A 16878-nucleotide genomic window follows, 5' to 3' on the forward strand; every position below is an offset into this window, starting at 1 on the left:
ACATTCAAAGCAGCATAATGAACAGGAAACCAAAATATTATCTTAAAAGATTTCAAAATAAAATGTTACAAAGGAGGTCAACTGCAGAATGTACATTTAACACATCGACGCAAATTTTTATTAAACATGTCAGAATAAAACATTACTAAAGGAAGTCAAATACAAAATGCACTTTTAAAACAGTATAATTAATGAGAATAAAATATTGTCACAAGCGTAGAACACCTCTGGTGCTGTTGCTTCCAATCTTGCCAATTGTAGATCATGGTGAGTGGCGGCCATGGAAGCTCACACTTAATGGCCTGGGTGTGCACTAAGAAACAGCCAAGATAGTCTCCACAGTAGCCTCGGCTTTTTATCCCTCCCAGGCAAGGAGCAGGCCTTCCAGGACTCCCATCCAAGATGGTCTCTGGCATCTTCAGAACATTAGCTGAATGGTGCTGCTGCTATGCTAATATGAGGTACATTGTGATTACCGGTACATAAATTATACAATATACTGCATTTCCTGTACCGGGGAACAATATATCCAGTTTGCAGTTGCCTTGGGTCAGGGCAGCAGTAATTGGGAGCATCACTTTTCCCTTGTCACTTGCTGACAGCAACAGCAAGAGGACAACAAACATACAGTTAACATTCCCAGCATCAGTTCTGTTCTTTGATCAGTAGCTTGAATTACTGGCAGTTCAGTTAGCAGTGAACTACATCTAAGCAGCAAAAAGAAGTAACGGTTTTGCTGGGCTCTTTAAACCCAATATGGCCTCCCCAGGTTTGTAACCCATGGACAAAGTGTCAAGAGGGAAAACCATTTTCCAAGACTAACTCAGTACAGCACAGGAGATCATATTCACCTCTCCTTTGGCTGGTCATTGTTGTACCCTAAGGCTCACACCTTTTCCTTGCTTGGTTTTGGTATTATAACCTCATCTAGGCACCATCATGTAGCCACAATTGGTTCTACTGTCTTTGAACTGCTTGTACTGCACATTGTAAAAGTAAGTTATAATTAAAACCACCACCACCATCATATTCAAGTCTTCTCAGCCGTGATCTGTTGAGCTACTGCTTTTAGTCCATTGCTGGCTTGAATTAACTGAAATGGCCATTACGAAAGAAAGGTGGGATGAAGCAGGCACAACAAGCAATGTTTCTTAGGTTCCACCTTGGAATGTTTCTGTAGCTGGCTGCTGTCCTAATGGCTCCAGCCATGACTCATTTGCTCTATTTGCCTTTTTTACTATTACTTTGATGTGTCCTCTGCTCTGAGCATGAGCCCTCCTGTGTAGGAACAAGTGTTCTCATAAAGGGCTTCCAGAATATGCTACATTATCCTTTTGCATTTTAAGATTTTCTCATGTCCTGTTAACACCTGCATTCATGCAAATCAATATGCTCACAAGGATGATCCAGAAAAAGTTGCAAATGTAAACAAAGCTTTTGTTCTTTGCATGAAATCACAGGCAATAAATATCACAAATGAATTGTGCAAAACAATGCTTAAGTTGTGCTGCTGGGAAACTCGGAACTCCTTTTTGTGGCAAAAGGCTGAACGCTTGGTCTTCTGGTTAAGATGCACTGTCATATGGACTACAGATCATAAATTCATTCTTCATGAAAGTGAAGGTCCATGCAGTGTTTATGAACCTGGGAACCTGGTTGCTGATAATCCCTTTCCTCCTTTGTGGTTTGTGCTGAGATAGCAAGAACATGATAAATGGCAGGGGGATTTCTAAGTAGTTCCAAGTTCAAGCTGATATTTACATATGCCAATTTATAATACAAATATCACAGAAACAAATTAATTTCCTATCCACAAATTGCCCCCAATAAAGTCTTAATTTGCACCCCACTCTAGATCACCCTCAATCATTCACTTGACACCCCAATTAATTTCCCAACAGATCCTGTTCCAGATCTCTGCAAGTACCACCAATTTTACTTATACTGTAGTCCTCTTAATTTATTTCCTTGAATTAATTACCCAGAAGCTCTTGAGGCACTCAGGAAATAAGGGGGAGCCTGTGCCCAAGGACCCATCCCTAGCAAGACTCCTGATGACTGTGTCTTAAGAGCATGTTAAGAGTAGCTTTTCTCTTGCTGTTTGGGCCTCTTGAGAGCTGACAAAACAGTTTGAACACAACCTCCTCCCCACACCCAACACACAGCCCTTGCTATGTAATTGTAGGATATGGAATGTTTCAGGTTTGCTACATGCACACTTCTGGTACTAGTAGCATAGATGTTGCATATGTATATTAGGAGCACTTTCACCTCTGAACTGAAACACTGGATTTACTGTGGTGATTATTCAGAAAGGAAATACTTTGTGGGAGAGATGTATCAACCAGCCTCTAAATCTCCCACATGAACCACCAGATATTTTAGTCCTTGAAAAGAGAAAGGAAATAAAAGTGGTAGGGATTATCTGCACTCTACACTTCTGAAATTTGTTAGCTGTCCCAACAAACATGAGAGGCTTTGCGATTTGGAAGCATCACAGAGTGTGTTGCCTAGTCATATATTAACTTTCTTAGTCTTAAAACTAAATAGATAACAGCTTGGTCATTGTCCCAGATTTCTCCCCAACTTCTGAGGCCAGTTGAAGTACTTGGAGGATGAAGATCAAACTGGCAAGTTTACGTCATCCACAGGATGCTAAGCAAAGTGTTCAATGCACAGTGTAATTTTTATCCAGCATGAGAAGGGTAAGGGATTGGGCTGTTAATTTTAAAAAAGCCAAAGTTAACTGAAAACTTAAAAAGCTTTAGAATGAAAAACACAAATGACCACAAGTGGGAAAGTACATTGGCAAAAATAGAAAAGGAAAAGGCTGTACAAAAGACAACCCTGTCCAAAGGATTTCTGTTGCTTTAAGCAATGTGGCAAGGAGCTAGTAGGAAGGAAAAATGGGAAAAGGAAAGGAGACATTCTTTTAAAATATTCTAAACTTCCTGTCTTGAGATCTATGCTATGTTTGGAGTTACAATTTTGAAAAAGAAAAGAAATTAAGGCTTTGAAGGGTTTGCTTTGCTTTAACACAGCGGCATCTTCGCTATGTGGCAGATTTAGTGCCTAGTTTCTGAACTTTTTTAATGTCCAGCTTAAAAATTCTTGGGACTGTTCAAAATGTTAATTGACCACTCCCTACCCATAGACTTGTGATCTTTTTAATATTTTTTTTAAAAGCCGCCGCCACCTATAATATAAAAAAGGTGGGAACCCGTGCTCTTGATGGAAATACACGAACCAGAAATTCCCACATCCAAATTGAATACATGTTGGGATTCAGTCTATTATGTGTGCACAGTCCCATTTGTGGTCATGTTCTTGGCTTTGTGATTCAAAGGCCAAGTGCTCTTTTCGCAATTAGATTGGACGACAAATATCAACCTTTGCTGCTGGATGTGCGGAGTCTCCAGTGCTAAGTGAGTGACAGGCACAACAGCTAATGTGTTTATTCTCCCTGCCCAGCAATCATAGTCAAGCAGCAAAATAACAATGCTTGTCAAAAGGAGTCAATGATTTTCATGGCAAAAACATAACCCTTGTGAGCAACTGTCTGTATGTTGTTAATAAGTAGATCACACTGGAACTCGCAAACAATAAATTTCAGGTGCTAATGTTAATAAAATGTGAGTAATGTAGATCTAGTAATCTTTGACAGAGAAAAGCAACCCTGTAACAACTCGCATAGTTCTGCTATGGTATGTAAAAAGTACAGAAACAGACAAATGGAGAGAGATTCCATGCGATCCAAGGAGGAGGCATGGAATTGGGTTGTAAAGGGGAAATTAGTTTATCATTTATTTTTTGTATGTGCAACATCTCTTGGGTCAAGCTGATCTGTTAAAATAAATACTTCCCTATTTGAGGAGTGTTTGAACTTTGAGCTGAAAGCTGGTGTATCCTCATAGCAGCAAAAATTAAAATAAAATAAATTCTATTCATCAATCAGAATTACCCTGCTTCATTCCAATTCAGTTATATTCTACATTGCAATGGGATTACTTGTTCAATCCAGTATGACATTTTTAAAACGTTGCCAGGCTGAAGCAAAACATTGTCCTATCAAAATGCAGCATTAGAACAAACTATTTTATTCATAAGTATGATTATTTGTGCCTGGCAACTATTATCCTGACTTAGTCCATTATCATAATTAAAGAACACAACAGAAAACAAGCCCTTTACACTCATTTTACTGCTTATAAAGTCCAGTGCTCAACATGGTCAAGACAGTACATAGTTTCTATGTGGACAAGCAGCTACCATCCTGAACATTTATATATCTAGGGATAGTTTGAGGAATATGATCATTGTGGATTTCTATATGGGGTTTTTCTGATCTAAAATTCCTGCAATGTGAGAAGTAGAACTTAACTACCCCAGTGTTCACATATCTCCAAACATTTTGATGTAATACTCAGGTTAAGGTAACAGCATACAAATTTCATATTTGGAAGGGGGAAAGCATTTAAATATGTATTTTGAGTTCATTAAAAAAAAGAGATCAGTGCAGAAATAGAACAGAATTGCGGGAGAAACATGCAAAAGTGCCATGGAGCAGAAATAAGTTTGTCTGTCCCTAGTTTTGGGGAGAGGTGCCATATATTGAACCTAGGATCTTCGATGTATTAAAGAAGGGTTCTCCAACATGTCAACCACAGGCACCAACATGCTGGCCAATATCCTCTGTGGCACTCACAAATGGTCTCGGTAAAGGAGATTCTGACTAAACTTTCGGGGAAAACATTTCTGACAGTAAGAGCTGTTAATCAGTGGAACAGACTCCCACAAGAAGTAGTGGTCTCTCCTTCCTTGGAGGTTTTTTTTTTAGCAGAGGTTATCTGTCGTGGATGCTTTAGCTGGGATTCCCACCCCCCCACCCCAAGGTCCTTTCCAACTCTAAGATTTTTTGACTCTATGTTCTGAATAGATCAGAGGCACAAAGTGTGGCAGTGACTAATGGGGGTGGCTCCCTCCTCCCTGACCATTGATGGGGCAGCTGATTGGAGGGGGCATACCCAAACCATTTTGCACTCCTCTCTTTTAGCTCTAGCAGCCATTTTCTGTTATCCTACACTGCCCATGGCTGCCATTTTGTGATTGGCACCCTTAGCACCTGCTCAAAATTCCAAATGAGCCTACTAGCCTTCCAGTGTCAGCAACCCCTGAATTAAGTTTAAGTCTACAGGAGTCCTTCCATGGACAGAAAGCCTCTTCTATGCATGAGAGCCCCCCCCCCAAGTTAGCATAAGAGTCTTGTATTATACAATTACTTCTGCTAATTATTGTGCAGCAGTTCACTAGTATATCTCTGGATACATCCCACAAAGAGCTCTACCACTTAGCTATGTCCTTGCCCATATTTTCTGTTTCCTGGGAACAAGTACAAAAGATCTGAGGAAAGCCAGAGATTCAGTGCCTTGGCCCATATACAATGAAAGCCCTATTGCTTTTCAAATGTGTTCCTGGTCATCCAAGCTTCCTGGAATGGAGCCATCTGCCTTCTTCCTATTCACAAGGAATAGCTATTTTCTTTCTTGGCACAATTTGGTGTAACCAACAAAAAAGGCAGGGTATGGGGCTAAGTTAGGGCCACTACACTACACATTCCTTGCCCTACAACTTTTGTTTTATACCTCAGGCCTGCAAAACTTGTATGCCATGAAGCCTGATGCAGCCCACCAGATACAAATCATAGCCTGAGACGTCTTTTCTCACACAGGCAGGCCAGCGATGGTGGGAAGTTTGTCAAGCCTGCCGGTTTTCATGCCTGCCTGGTAGACCACACATTTTGTAGGCTTATCATACACCCTTTCCTTTGCCCTGCATTTTTTGCATGGACTGAAGCAGCAAATCCCATTCCCCAGTGCTTCCCTCCCTTTAGGTTGCAAAGAGGATGATTATTAATACAACTTCTCAACGAGAAAAGATCCAAAAGGCACAAATGAGCGGCAACTAATCCTCCTAAGTGACTTTCTTAACTGTGATATGGGTGTCACTTCCAATCAACCAGATGTCTTCTGTTTCTAGAAATGGTGACCTGCCGCGTACCTCAGATTCTTGCAAAGCCTCTGAGGGAACTTGCCACACTGCTGAAAGTCTTTTTAGAGCCCCTCATTACAAAGACCTTTGTGGAAAAACCTCTGCCTTCTGCTGTGTAATGCAGAACATACTAATAAGGTAAGTGTTTCATGTATAAAAGTCAACAAACATTCAAAAGCAAAATAGACACACACACACACACACACACACACTTTTTTTCTGGCCTCTTGTCTTTTTATTTGGTCTCTGCTGGGTCTTCTCATCAAAGAACACATTTGAATGAAAAACTCCCTCAGCTTTGGATTCTGTTCATCAAAGCGCATTTTGCTACAGGAAATTAGAATTTCCCAGGAAATTATAACTTATATAGCCTTAATATGAGGACTGAGGACCCCCCTTGAGAATTAGCAAAAGTTAACAAGACCGCTTGTTTGTCCCTGAGGGGACAGTGGTCAGCTGTGCTGCTGATCCTTCTATTGACCATGTGTACTGTGAGGGACTTTTCTTTTCCATTTCTGCATGTGGGATTCCACATGTTATTTGTAGGATCAAAATGTGTTACTACACATTAGTAAGGACGTGATAATTTGCACCCTCCCCCCTTTTAAGGACATGCCTCGTGATGTTGCTGCAGTTGTTCAGAAACATACTCTTGCCAAGGTCTGGATAGTTGACAAGGGATGTGCTTGGCATGGCCACGGCATGGGTGACAGGATGATAAAACTGGCTCTTTGGAAATGAGGTTGGCATTTAACTTCTTAGTGGTGCTCTAAACTATCTTTCTAAATCCAGATTCTCGCTAAATTCTAAAACACATACATTACGTCTCCATATTGTTTGAGGTAGTTTATGTGGAACCTACAAATTTAGGGGCTGATTTCGAGATCTGAGGACAGCAAAGGGCTGGCCCTGTCAGATGTTTATCTATGCAAACACGCTTTTAGAAATTAACAGAGTTAGAGCAGCTGTTTTTTTAAGACTGAGTATACTCATGAATAAGTACATTTATAGTTGGTAGAAGTTACTGAGGGCAGGATTCTTATCCTCAAGCCATTGTTACAAGCATTCTGAATTACAGGGCTCACCTTTCGTGCCATGCTTTTGAGGCACAGGTCCACACTTTAAAGCTCTGTGTCCAAACAGTTGTTTTTGTGTCCTGGCACTTTCCCCGGGAAAACCCCCATTTTACTGCTGAATCAGAGAGAGTGGGAGAAAACGCAGACCAGTGCCTAGAAACGCAGCACAAAACAAAGTTTGGATGATCCACAGCCTTTGCCAACCTGATGGACTACAACTCCCAGACAACACAGCTGTTATAATCCAAAACATCTGGAGGGCGCCAGGTTGGTAAAGGCTGCTGTCAGTCCAATGTTTGTGAAAAACGGCACCTACCCACTCAAAGAGGGAAGGTTGTGCAGGAAGTGAGGCTGATGCACCAGGGACTACTGAAGATGTACAGTTGTAGGGAAAGGTATGGATGGGACAGGCTGTTACAACGCAATCTCGGCTGCAGGATCAAAATATCCTTCAGGTGGAAAGGAAGACGACAGACACAACCTTGATCTCTGTTTGGAAGCTGTGAAACTACAGATGACTAAAGGAGAGAGTGCCTGCTTTACTGAGGCCCAAGGAATCTCAAGGGTCAGGCCTGAAATCTATTCCTGGCAATGCAATCTCTCCTTTCACTGCTCCCTTGCCACTCTGCTTCTGCTTCCTTCAGATACACGGAGGCTCACTGATCACATGGATTACCTTGGCTAAACGCTACGCTGCAAATAGTTTCTTGGGTCATTACATAAGCCCGTAACCCCCCTGCTGGTTAATATATTGTAAACAACAATTTGATGTGCTAAAAGTTTTGTAATTGGGACACCATCTACCGGAAATGACTAAAAGGTATTACCATTAGCAGCATTACTCTGTACGCAGTTGAGAATTAGCTTTTTCCTCATTCTGCCTGGAGATGAGTTCTCTGCCGCTTGCAAGTGTGCATATTTTGGTCCTGAATGGAAATTAGTCCAATAAAAGTGTTCAGTTTACTCATTTTGAGTTGCTCACCTAAATGGAGCGAGTATAATGAGATCAGTAAGGACTCTTACTATTGATTTTTCTATACCTGAGGACACAGGCATGTCTACTGACATGGGCAAAGCAACAATGAGTTTCCCTCTTGCTGAATGAGGGATTAGCCAGCTACTGCACCTCTCCACCGGGTGCTACCGGTAGGGCTTTTTGGAGCCACTTTGGCCCAGTCATTGTAAACCACCCCTGACCCGGAAGTCCAGGCCCTATAGTTGGGGGGGGGGATTTAGTGTGCATAAGCCCTATGTTGACTCTCTGTGGGTTCTTTCTCTTCATTTCAGTGTCCAGGAGCTGAGAAGCATAAATCACCACTTTTCTCAAAATGCATCCTGCACGATTTGTTCATTCAAATCATTTTCTCGAGAGAAGAATGTTCACATGAATATGTAAACATTGATCTCTCCATGCAATCAGGCTGCCTTTCGATAGGGCAGCAAAGTAGGCTAGTTGGGGAAAACCCTGATTGCACAGGGGGATTGCTGACTTGATTCTCTCCACTAATCCTGCACATGCACTCCTGGATCAGGGACCCTCTAAAAAGACTTGAGGTTGGCTACAGTGAGATGCATCAGGAGGGAAAACAATTGAAATAGGAAGCGGGTGGCTGTCTTGCGTGGAATGGCCTTGGTCATTCATCAGGAGGCAAAAGATCTTGAGTTATCCCTGTGCTTGGGTCAAACAAGACATTCATTCCCCACATAGCTTAGATGTGTTGTGCTGGAAGCTACTTACGTATTAACTGAGAGCCAGTGTGGAGCAGTAGTTAGTGTTGGGCTAGGACCTGGGAGACCATGAAGGAAGTTCTCTGAGTGACCTTGGGCCAATCAACATCTCTTCAACCTAACCTACCATGGTTGCGAGGACACGATGTGGAGGAAGGGAACCAAGTATGCCACCTTAAGCACCACGGAGGAAAGCTGGGATATAAATAAATGTGTGTATTGAAAGAAGGACTAAGAAGAAGACCCTTTTGCCCATCTCTATGGTTTGGGAGAGTCAAATGTGCCAGATTTGGGGGAGAATTCAGCGAGCCAACTAGCAAGTGTTTCATTTTCACCTCCTCAATGAGATCTAATTATGAAGGATTTAGTATCTATTACTCCCCAAGAGGCTGTGTTCACACTTCGGCTAAGCACGGGTGGTGGCTCCACTCTAGCGTAAGCCACAAGTGCGAAAGACTTCACTAATAGAACTTCTGTTATGTCTGGCCATCAGGGAGAAGCTAACTATAGGGAAGGCACCATAAACTGTGAAATGAAAACGGCTCCTTTCCCTATGATAAGAGGAAGCTAGCATTGAACCTATTACTCAGATTATAGTGAATCTGAATTGCTTTCCCCTTGAGCTGCTACAGAGATAGATCAGTCGGATTAAATTCCTCTCTCTTATGTAAAACAACTTAACTGGAATAGATAAAAACGTAATATATTTTTGAAGACTTGTATGTTTCCTCGAGTCTGGATAATAATAAGTCCTTGACTTACAAATGTCTCCTTGATTGTTTAATGAATTATTTTCTCCTCCTTAGACGGCTTCTGACTGGAATGTACTAATAAAACATTAAAAAGTGGGATACATGTTTTTTCCTGAAGTAATTCTAGAAGAATGATTTACTTGAATAATAAATGTATGGTATTATTTTCTTTCTGGTGTCTGGTGAGCAATTGATTATTGTGTCCAATCTATATACTATTATTTTCTTTAGACCTTGATATCCTCCTGAACATTAAGATACATTGTCTACATGTCATTGCCTGTGCAGTTGTAAATCTAAAAGTATTTTAGGTGCTAGTAGAAATAATAATAGAAAATTTACTTTTATAATTGAAAAAAGAAAGAACGACAACCCAAACCACAAGGTAGATCATGTAGAAGTTGGGTTTTGTGTGTGTACCTGATGCAGATGCTCGTACAGATGTTTAATTGGAGATGCTCATCATCTGGAGTCCATTGAATTGGCTGGATGCCTCTTTAGATGTGAATGGGAATGTAAATCTATATTTAGGAATAAATAAATAAAAATTGTCCAGTAGCACCTTAGAGACCAACTAAGTTTGTTCTGGGTATAAGCTTTCGTGTGCATGCATACTTCTTCAGATACAATTTTTTTATTTATTTCAACTGCATCAGACCAACACGGCTACCTACCTGAATCTATATTTAGGAGTTGCTATAGCATCCTGAGGGCCCCAGTCCTGCCACTCACCACCTGGCCTAGGGCGGGGCCTGACAGGGTCCATAAAGGACTGCTGCCACTGCTGCTGCTGGGCAGGGGGCTCTGTTTTTTGTTTTTGTTGGGTTTTTTAAAATGCTGTTATTTTTCACCTATGTCATTTTAAACTGTGATATTAATGCTGTATCCTTAGTTTTAGATTTTGATTTATGTGGAAATTGTTTTCCCGATGGTTGTGTATTTTTTGATGTGGTTTATTTATTGTTTAGGGACCCAGGTGGTGCTGTGGTTAAACCACTGAGCCTAGGGCTTGCTGATCAGAAGGTCGGCGGTTCGAATCCCTGTGACGGGGTGAGCTCCCGTTGCTTGGTCCCAGCTCCTGCCAACCTAGCAGTTCGAAAGCACGTCAAAATGCAAGTAGATAAATAGGAACCGCTACAGCGGGAAGGTAAACGCCGTTTCCATGTGCTGCTCTGGTTTGCCAGAAGCGGCTTTGTCATGCTGCCCACATGACCTGGAAGCTATACGCCGACTCCCTCGGCCAATAATGTGAGATGAGCGCGCAACCCCAGAGTCGGTCACGACTGGACCTAATGGACCCCTTTACCTTTACCTTTATTTATTGTTTATGACTTTTGTAATTATGTATATCTTGTCATGTTGTAAGACAGCTTGAGCATTGTTTTTAACTGTGGAAAAGCTGCATACAAATAAAATGATGATGATGCTCCTAGAGTGCAATAGCTTTTTGTTTGTTTGGGGAAGATAATTAGGCTCTTTCACAAAGCCCAGACATTCTGAGAGGTCTAAATGGAACAATTCCATTCACCATATTTCTGCCATGGAATTTAAAAGATCCAGGCATGGACCCTGCTAGTGTTCTAGTCCAGCTTTCTAGTTCAATTGGCTGAGGCTGATGTAAGTTGTAATCTGAAACATCTGGAGAGCACCAGGTTGGGGTAGGCTAGACTGTATTAAAATGACATCAGTGTAGAATTAGGATGCTTCACAAGCAGGGCCGGCGCGTCCATTCAGGCGACCTAGGCAGCTGCCTAGGGCGCCAGAATGGAGGGGGCACTGGCCAGCCTTCCCATCGCCCCCTGGTGCTGAGCGGCTTCGGAGGTGCGCGGGAGCGCGAGCCTGAGGCCACCTCGCTGCGCCTGTCAGTTGTAGAGCGGCTTCAGGCCGCTATCCTGAGGCGTGCGCGTGCCTCTGGAGAGCAGCCTGAAGCCGCTCTACAGGATACAGCTGACTGGCGCAGCCTGGGACCACCTCCCCGCGCCTCTCAGCTGTTTTTTATTTTATTTATTTTTTCTACTTTGTATTTTTTCTATTTTCTAACTTTCTATTTTCTATTTTTATTTTTTCTATTTTCTATTTTTAATTTTTTTTGGGGGGGGGGGTCGCCAGAAGGTGATCTCGCCTAAGATGCAAAAAACCCTAGCACTGGCCCTGTTCACAGGAAATGGTCTCCCAAATTGAATCCTGTGATTTGTCTGTTGTTCTGGCAAAGAAGCAAGGAATTGCCAATTGGTTAGAGCATGGTGCTGATAATGCCAAGGTTGCAGATTTGATCCCCGTATGAGACAACGGCATCTTCCTGCATGGCAGCGGATTGGACTAGATGATCCTCAGGGTCCCTTCCAACTCTACAATTCTGTGATTCTAAGTGGGAAATTTCATCAAAAAATCACATTTGTCAACTACAGTGATGCTTGGTACATTGGAAGAAACCCTTGCCAAGCTCCAGTCAGATTTTGCTTCCTAGGTATCATCTTCAGACTGAATTAGCAGTGTAGGGAGTCAATATGTCCACATATTCATCACCTGTAATCATTGCCATATGAATTAACTGCTTTCAGACAGCAAATTACTCTGACAAAGATTATTGGATGGCATAGTTGGATTTGTATTACATTATGTATTATATGGAGCACCTTCACTGATAGACACTGGACCTCTTGACTACTTAAACAAAATGTTGGCACGATTTAGGCATAATCTTATGTATGCCCATTGCTCATTCTTTCAAGCAATTCCCCAACCTGTCAACATTTATTATTTTGTGATGGTTGAATTTCAGCCAGTTCATTCCCATTTACGTCTCTGAGTCCATGGGAAATCAAAGAGGCTGCTAAGTCCAGGTGTGATTTAGTCTTGTGTATCCTCTGTCCATTCACACTTCATTTCCTATTGCCTTCCTTTCTCCACTAGTATCCATGTATGTCTAGTAATAAGATGGAGTCCTGCAGGGCTCCAGCGCAAGAGGAAAGTGATTGCTAGGACTGGGGAAAAATTTTTTTTGGGGGGGGGAAATAATTCTGCTTTAGAATTTGACATCTTGGGGTGTAGAAGTTCAAATTTTGAAGTTCCGAATTCAAAACTTAGATTTGATTTAGATATTGTGCCAGTTCAGATCCATCTGTCTCCTGAATTTTATTTATCAAGGCTGCTTCCCAACACCAACCCAAATTTGGTGTCTATGCAAAAATTCATTCTTCTTTGATGTATTCCACATACTTGGCTCTTCCTCTGTGGGGCTCAGATTGGCCGACGTTTGGTTTTTAGGAGGGCTGTAATCCAAGCAACATACAGGACCAGAGGTGCCTAGCTTCACTGCTTCATGTACCTTCAGAGCATTGTGTGATCTGGTTATTTCGAAAGAAAGGAGTGAATCACTGAAAGCCCTCCATTATCTGAAGTGCTCAGACAGCCACACACCAGGATTGCCATAACACTCGTGTGTATTGGTTCTTCTGTGTTCAAGCATAGAGTTTCCATAATCTGACCTGCAGATGGAATTCTGGAGCAGGGATATATTTTGCCAATAGATCATCTGAAAATCCTTTGATTTGTTGTTGTTTAGTCGTTTAGTCGTGTCCGCCTCTTCGTGACCCCATGGACCAGAGCACGCCAGGCACTCCTGTCTTCCACTGCCTCCTGCAGTTTGGTCAAACTCATGTTTGTAGCTTTGAGAACACTGTCCAACCATCTCGTCCTCTGTCGTCCCCTTTGATTTAGATGCCCCTTTCTTCTATCTCACCACCATATAGGAAGCTGCCTTAGAGCTTTGCTCCATCTAGCTCAACATCTCACTGACTGACAGAAGCTCCTCTGGGTTTCCAGCACAAATCTTCCCCAGCTTTGCCTTGATATTTCAGCAGTTGAACACTGGCGATGAAAGCTAAATCTAGGGCCGTCCTGTTCTTTCCCAGGGATCCCTGAAGCAAGGCATAATCCTACTTCGCATGCATCTGCTCCTGTATTGCTGTCTCACATTCCCCAGATGGATTTCTGATGTTTGCTTTTATATTTGTAAGCTGCTTCAGACAACTTCTTTATGGAGAGGAAAGCAGGGTAAAACCCCAATAGCATCTGCATAGCGTTTGGGGACTTAGTAGCTAGTATGGTCCAGTGTGTTAACTGACCCCTTCTTTAGCTGGGACCCCCCTGCTGTCTAATGAGAGAAATGTTATACTTTGTCACAATGACTCTGCCAGAGCATTGTTTTTTCGGGTAGGGCACCACTTGCTTGTATTATTTCCAAATTCCTTTTAGCCCTGCATCCCTATGATTTAAATTCAAAGGGCTCCCCAGGCAGCTGGTATGTTTGAATAAACAGAACGAACCCAGATGAGTTACTGAGCTGTAAGGTGAGGTAGCAAACCCTGCTAGTCTGTTGTTTTGCACTAACTTCTAACCTAAACTACTTTAGCACACTGAAAATACAAGCCTAATCACACTTATTAGGGAGTAAGCCCCACTGAGCTCAGTGGGGCTTATTTCTGAGTACATGTGTCTGAATCTGCACTTTTAATCCCTGCAAATTACTGTTGCTTAAATTGTATCCCTAGATTTAGCTTTCATCGCTATTTCCCACTCAGGCTCCAATCTACTAAATTTAATATTTGGTCACTGGAAAGAGCCTAGATTTTCTAATTTTGTAGAATGAGAATATTTTTAGAAGACATCTGAAGGCAGCCCTATTTAGGGAAGCTTTTAATGTTTAACATACCATTGTATTTTAATATTTTGTTGGAAGCTGGCCAGAGTGGCTGGGGAAACCCAGCCAGATGGGCGGGGTATAAATAAATAAATAAATAAATAAATAAATAAATAAATAAATAAATGTGGGCCATGATCCTTGCCTGAAGGGGGAGAGGATGGTGCTTGCTCTGATTTATGTGTTTCCTCCTTCCTCCCCAATCCATTGTCCTTTTGTGTTGTGCCTTTTTAAGATGTAAGCCTGAGGGCAGGGACTCTCTTGGTTGTAGTAAACCACATTGGGAGATTTGGAGGGTGGGGTGGGGGCTGAAAAGTAAGATGCACATTCTGAGCCAAATATTGGAAAAGCAACTATATATCAAATAAAGAATGGCTACAAAAATTAAGCGAGTAGAGTATGAACAAAGACATAGGATTCTTATCTCATTATACATGATCTAGCTTTCCTTAGCACCTCAGCCCTTGCTTCCCCCCGCAAGACAGTCGTTAACAGTCATCAACAGGTTTACCACTCCTATCAGCCCATCACCCATTCCCATCACCCCACCCCCCCACCCTCTGAATAAGGGTCTGGTTACTTCTGTTTCAGTGTATCTGATGAAGTGTGCATGCACACGAAAGCTCATACCAAAATAAAAACCTAGTTGGTCTTTAAGATGCTACTGAAGGAATTCTTTTTTTTGTTTCCCATTTAAAGTAATGGAAAGTGAATTAATCTGTTCCAGATGGGTCCGCGGTGTTCATAAACCGAAAATTTGTAAACCGAGGTGTTCGTAAACCGAGGTTCCACTGTACTTGGAACTCGCTAAGTTGACTGAAGCCTTAAGGAACAAATCAAATCAAATAGTCCAGAAGGAATGGGATTGTCTAAATACCTACCTATCGAGTCAAGGTTCAACAACCAATGTTTGGTTGTGTTTAGAATAAACCTGCAAATGGGGAAATGTCTCCTTATACCAAGATAAGGAATATATTGAAACACAGAGAAATGGTACTAGTTATAAGAAATGAACCACTGTGAGGTCGACGGACGTCAAAATCAAAAACCAAAAGTATAATAGAAAGAGATTCACCCCAGAAGGGTCAGTATTCAGGTAGAGAAATGACATGCTGGGATGACTATTATAGTTACCGTACCTTGTATTATGTTTTTTACTGCTTGCATTTGTTTTGTTTTTCTTTTCTTTTTTCCTTTTTCTTTCTTTGTGTATTTAGTTGAAATGTTTGTATTCTTTGTTTCGTTTGTATTTGCATTATAATTCCATAAAAAGAGAGAGAGAGTGTGGAAAAAGATGCACATTCTGCAAATAAATAAGATTCACAAAATCAGCTGTCTGAGGCAACTCCCTCACTTTGCCTCAGGACAGAGCCAATCCTAATATTTCCACTTCTAGACATGCTCTGAGCTCTGCCTCTGGCTTCAGAGGGCCTACTTCCAAAGCCCTACCCAGGGACCGTAATTTCTAAGTTTCTTCACATGTTACACTGAACACAGGTACAAACTGCCTCTACACATAAGTGTTTGTGTGAAAGAGCATACACTTGTTGGTTTCTACGGCTCAACTATTGTGTACAGAGGTACATAGGCTGTACACTTGTTGAACGGTACATGTCAGTAACTGTACGAGCTAAACTATTTGTGTATTCAGACTCAACACCAGACTCAACACTTTTAAAAAGATGGCAACCGATGGCAACCCTGTTTAGGTAACAAAGCTCCATTGGAAAGGCAGAGCTCACATAAGAACCATTCTTGGAATATTAAATCTGCCAAACTTCCCACTGTGGTTTGTATTACTCTATCAGGAATGGGGACATTGCTTGACAAATCAAAACCAAATCTAGGTGTGAAAATCTAGTGATGATTGAATTTGATAATTCACCCCTCTAAAAATAACAATACAGTCATACCTTGGTTTAAGTACGCCTCGGTTTGAGTATTTTCAGTTTAAGTACTCCACGGACCCGTCTGGAACGGATTAATCCACTTTCCATTACTTTCATTGGGGAAGTTCACTTCAGGTTAAGTACGCTTCAGGATAAGTACAGACTTCCAGAACCAATTACACTCATACTTTGGGTTAAGTACGCTTCAGGTTGAGTACTCTGCGAACCTGTCTGGAACGGATTAATCCACTTTCCATTACTTTCAATGGGAAAGTTCGCTTCAGGTTAAGTACAGACCTCCGGAACCAATTGTGTTTATAAACTGAGGTACCACTGTAATCCTTTTTTGGTTCCGTAAACACATTGACTACATAATCTATGCATATGTAATAATAAAGGTAAAGGGGCCCCTGACCATCAGGTCCAGTCGTGTCCGACTCTGGGGTTGAGGCGCTCATCTCACTCTATAGGCCAAGGGAGCCGGCGTTTGTCCGCAGACAGCTTCCGGGTCATGTGGCCAGCATGACAAAGCTGCTTCTGGTGAACCAGAACAGCACACAGAAACGCCGTTTACCTTCCCGCCGGAGCGGTCCCTATTTATCTACTTGCACTTTGATGTGCTTTCGAACTGCTAGGTGGGCAGGAGCTGGGACCAAGCAACGGGAGCTCACCCCGTTGCAGGG

Source organism: Zootoca vivipara, chromosome 3 (assembly GCF_963506605.1).
Source record: "Zootoca vivipara chromosome 3, rZooViv1.1, whole genome shotgun sequence".
Lineage (NCBI taxonomy): Eukaryota > Metazoa > Chordata > Lepidosauria > Squamata > Lacertidae > Zootoca > Zootoca vivipara.